The sequence below is a fragment of the Camelus ferus genome, chromosome 8, assembly GCF_009834535.1.
Source record: "Camelus ferus isolate YT-003-E chromosome 8, BCGSAC_Cfer_1.0, whole genome shotgun sequence".
NCBI classification, from domain to species: domain Eukaryota; kingdom Metazoa; phylum Chordata; class Mammalia; order Artiodactyla; family Camelidae; genus Camelus; species Camelus ferus.
In genome coordinates, this window is record NC_045703.1 from 72664607 (window position 1) to 72669524 (window position 4918).

The 4918-nt window shown below is 59.6% G+C and overlaps 1 long non-coding RNA gene across 4 annotated transcripts; it reads left to right on the plus strand.

Annotated features, from left to right (window-relative positions):
- The first annotated feature begins 1010 nt into the window (after positions 1-1010).
- On the plus strand, positions 1011-3018 carry LOC106729160. 4 transcript variants are annotated; one of them, XR_004322138.1, is made up of 4 exons: positions 1011-1203; positions 1318-1427; positions 1643-1800; positions 2525-3018. It is a non-coding gene; the product is annotated as an uncharacterized LOC106729160 (long non-coding RNA). The 4 variants fall into 4 exon arrangements; XR_001365502.2 differs by having other exon boundaries at positions 1321-1427; XR_001365501.2 differs by having other exon boundaries at positions 1011-1176.
- Positions 3019-4918: the final 1900 nt, after the last annotated feature.

The window sequence follows — 4918 nt, forward strand, 5'->3', positions numbered from 1 at the left end:
AGAGACAGCACGTGTCCTGGAAGGGTGCACTCTAGCCTCCCTTGAAACGCAAATTCCTTTTTCCTAAATAAACTAACAGTATTTTTAAACTAGTTGATTGATACAATTCTCCAGACAGGGTGTTACCCAACAAAAGTTTGTGTGCCCAACACACAGTGAAGTCAGACAAACTGAAACATTGGAGTCTGGAGCAGAGAAAGGTCTACTGCGGGGCGGAGCAGGGAGGCCGGGCGGCTCGTGTTCGGGAACCCCAAACCCTCCGATGGTTTCCGGGGGAAACTTGGGGTGGGGGCTGCAGGGGGTGTGACTTTCTCCTGATTGGCTGGTGGGGAGGTACCAGGGCTGTGCTCCAGGAATCTTGTGCTCAGCGTGAAGTCACCGTCCTCCCCACCGGGTGGGGCCTCAGTTCCTGTGGAAGGACTCAAAGATGTTGTTACGCGTGTCCCTTGAGGAGGAAGCAGGACCCTGTCCCAGGGCTGCACTGTTTTTTCCTGATTGTCCCTCCCTTGTCTCTGCACCCCCTTCCTTCCCTATTAGCAACTGTTTGAATCTGCCCTTGGGAGCTCAGGGAAGGTCAAGGAGGCTGAATGAGCCCTATTTCCTACAAACAAGAAATGGGGGACACGGAAACGGTTTGTGCCAGGAGGGGCCCCGCAGGGTCCTCTGTGTCAGTACTTCCAGTTCACAGTTTCTGCAGAAACTAAGACGCCCCTGGTCCCCCGCCCAGAGGGAGGACGGTGACGGTGCTCAGGACAGGTGCTGGGTTGTTAAGGACGCTCCTTTGGGGGGAGCTGGGGCTCTGCTTTATGACTGGGCTGTTGTTTAAGCCGTGACCGCTTCTCCTGCGGGACTGCGTCTCCTTTGTTTCTGCATTCTCTCACTTCCCTGATTAGTAGCTGTTGAGCCTACTCTTTGGCACTTGGGAAAGGCCTAGGAGACGAAAGCCTTTTTCTGCAAAGAGCTGGGCGCACGCCAAGCTTTTGCTCCCAGGAGGCCCCGCGGCGGCTGCTTGGTTTCGCCTTGAAACAGACAAAGTCTGAATTTTCCCTGTTCGTTGATGAATCTAAATTCTAAAGAATGCTACTCATCAAATTATTCTGCTGAAACTTGAGAAAGGGAGGAGAAGTAGCCGCAAAGGAGTCTTGTGAAAGTTGCCCGAGCAAGCAGGAGGGCTGGGTAAGCTGCAGCCCGGGACCGGCCCAGGTAGGAGGGCCGGGCTCTGCCAGCCTGACGGCAGCCTTCGGCTCTGCCGTGCTGTGAGCCGTGGGTCCGTGAGGAGGACACTGATGTCTGAGCTCGGTTCTCTTGCCGGGGAAGCAGGGACAATGGAGCTGTCTGTGCGAGGTGGCAGAGGCGTGGACTGAGAAGGCAGAGTGGCTGGTGTCACAGCACTTAACAGTTGAGAGCAACTCTTCTTAGACTCCGAGGTTTGCACGCGGGGTGTAGCCCTGAGTGAGGGAGGTGGGGTCCGGATGACACAGCACATCAGGGACTCTGCCCGGGGGACGTCAGGGTGATCTGGGGGGAGCGGGACGTGGGGACCCGCCCTGGGGGCGGTGCGAGCCGCATGCACTGCCCTTGGGGAACCGCTGGCATCGCGCTCTGCTGGGTGCTTATTCCACCTCCGTCGCCGGTCCCCCAGGTCTAACAGGACCTCCGCTGTGCCCGCGAGAAGCAGCGCTGGCGGCTCTCAGCCCTCTCGCAGGCAGATAGGGGTCATCATGGCCCATTCCCTCTGGAAGATCCTTGCAGGAGGCACGGAGGCCGGCACTGCTGCCCCCTCTCTCCAGTGCCGCAGAGGTGAGGGCTGTGCGTATTTGGGGCTCAGGGAGAGGAGGGAGGAAGGAGGAGCTGGTCCCTGCTGTCAGGGGCGCCCCGTGCCAGCCCACACCCCTTGCTGGGGAAGGAATGTCCATGAAGCTGTTCCTGGGGTCAGAGGGCACCATCCCAGCGCTGGGGGAAAATGGGGTGAGAGGAGGGCCGTGTCCCAGGTCTCCGGACGCGCCCCGCCCAGTGAGGGTCCTTGGCTTTGCGCAGGAAGGAATTCAAGAGCGAGCCATCGCAGAGTGAAAGCGAGTTTATTCAGAGGCACACACTCCACAGACAGAGTGTGGGCCGTCTCAGGAGGCGAGGGGCGGCCCCAGAGCGTGGGGCCTTCTAGAAAAGTGAGATCGGCCATGTGGTGTGGAGGTGGCTAGTTTGTAAGGGCTGCGTAACCTCATATGCTAACAAGCGGCAGGATTATTTCAGCTGTTTGGGGAAAGGGGTGTGGACTCCCAGGAATGGGGCCCCCGCCCACTTTTTGGCCTTTCGCGGTCAGCCTGGGACCTGTCAGGCGCCTGTGGGAGGGCCGTTTAGCAGCTGGTGTGTTGCAGTGAGCGTGTGAGACGAGGCTGGGGCCTGCTGGGAGTCAGATCCACCGCCACCCTGGGCTCTGCAGCCTCTAACCAGTTTATGTCGCGTCCCCAGTGGTGTGTCATTCTTTCGATGGCTGTGCCCTGTCCCCTCCCTCCTATCTCGCCAGGATGCTGCTCTAGGAGGCAATGGAGACAGAGCAGACGCAGAGTGAGACCCTACACCCCCACCCCTGTCTGAGAGCAGAGCGTCAGCCCCCTGGTGGGGGTGTCCTCGCTTTCTGTAGCAGGACGAGAACAACCTCACCGCTGGGGCCGGGGCACCGAGAGCGAGTCCACCCAGCAAACTGGCCAGCTGGGCCTCATCGCCCGTCAGCTCCCCGCAGACTCACCTTCCCCCACCCGCCGCCCTGGAAACGCACAGCCCTTTCCTGTGTCCTGTCCCTTCTCTACAGTCCTGCTTTTCTGTTCGTACGCTGAGGAAGCCCCCGTCCTAACCCCCCGGAGTTTACATCACCAAGTTCTCCCATGCGGCTGCACCGTGCACAGATGGATAAACTTCTGTGTGTTCTCTTCTTGCTAACCCGTCCATTGTCAGTCTAATTTGCAGGCCCCCGACAGCAAATCTAGGAGGTAGAAATAAAAAGGTTTTTGCTCCCCTAGACTCCCCTGAGTTGGGGCAAGTCCCAGGACAAGTCTCTTCTCTGGGATCCACGATGGTGAGATGTGGACAAGAGGGCGGACTCCTGCTGGTCCCAGCCCACTGCCCAGGGCGGGGTCTGAGCCACGGTCGGAGGGCGCCCCACATCAGAGGGGCCCTGAGGAACTCCCTTAGGGTGTCCCCGCACGAGCTAGTAGGAAATACTAAGTGACAACATGCTGGAGGTGAATTTTTAAAAACCCAAGCAAGCCTAGAGGGGAGGGGACAGCTCAGTGGTAGAGCACGTGCTTAGCATGGGATGGAGCCCAGGACCTACATGAAATAAATAAGTAAATGAAAGTAAATCAACCTAATTACCCTCCCCCCCAAAGAAAAAAACAAAAAAGGGAGAAAAAGAAACAAGTGAAAAATCCGAACAAGCCACTACTATCGTTCCATTGTGCCCAGTGCTCGCTGTCCTGCTAAAGCCAGCGCTTTTCAGAGCGCAGCACCTGAAAAGGGACGCAGAGGGGCCGCAAAGCCGCGAGCACGTCTCAGGAGCAGCTGCTAGCAAACGGGGCAAGTTCTTCAGGGAAAAGCTTTTCTCTTCCCCGCAGCTGGCCCTGTCCTCAAGGTCTTCTGGTCTCCGCATGCCGAGCTGGTCCCTGTTGCTTCCCGAATCCCGGAGAATGCAGCTCAGACCCAGGTTCAAGGAAAGACTCGTTGCTGGAGAGCCAGCGCCCGGGCTCAGGAGGAGGCCTGCTCTGAGTGCGGCAGAAACAAAGGCAGGGCCGCACCCCGAGGGCTGCCGGTGCTGGGGGGGGTGTGATCGAGGGGAAACCAGCCGGTCAGGCAAGTTTGTCAGCCCGGGTGAGATGCCAGCCCAGGCCTGCTGGCTCTGAGAACCCAACCACATCTATGCAGATGCATCGCAAGTCACCTGTGCAGCTGGTGAGGCCCGGCCCCCACGCTGCACCTGCCGCTGGAGGCCCCACAGGGCATCACCCAAAATGTGCCACCCTGGCACAGGCAGGGTTCTGAGCTGAAAGCACTGAGGAAAAGTAAATCCAAAAAGCCCTCTGCCCTCCCCCTGAAGGAAGGGCCGGAGAATTCTTAACCGTGAGGCCACTCTGGACGGTTCTCAGTCCAGAGATGGCACCAGAGGAACCTCCCGAAACAGCCCTCACCTCCGGCAGCTCCCCCATGAACTTGCCTTCCTGCTTTCACTGCCCCTGGGAACGCGACGTCCCTTCCGCTGTCCTGCCCCCTCCACACGCGTGCCGTCCTCTCCCAGGACGCGACGGAAGCTGCGGGGCTTCTACCCCTCCGAGCGCCGCAGCCCTGGGAATCCGTGTGGATGTGCCGCGCATGCCTTAGTGGCTTCTGCTTGTTCCCCCGTTAGCCTGCCTCAGGTCAGTCTAATCTGCAGGCCCCAGCGGTGACTGCAAGGTGGGTAAAGCCTGAGATGCCCGGGAGGCGGCGGCCAGTGGCCACCAGGTGTCAGGAAAGTCCCCGTCTGGGGGGCTCGTTCTTGGAACCTGTATCCTCGGGGCAGTCCTGAGACTCACCCGGAAAATGGAGGGATGTGAAGAGGCCAAACTTCACGAGACAGACAGACAGACAGACAGACAGCAGGTCCCAGCGTCAGTGAAGCCGCCAGCCGCCTCTGCAGGGACGAGCCCTCCCTGGGCCAGCGGCTGTCCCGGGTGGGCGAGGAGGCAGCAGGATGCCCGGCTGACCCGGCCGCACAGGGGGCCCCAGGGACACCTCGCAGGTTTTCACAGGATGACCTGTTAGTGCAAGTGTCTCTGAGGGCAGCTTCTCCGACCCCCGAACAAGTCAGGCCATGCTGTCGGAAGGAGACCCTGGCTACGCGTCCTGGGTTCCCCTGGGGGCTGGAGAACCAGGGCCTGGCCTGTCCTTG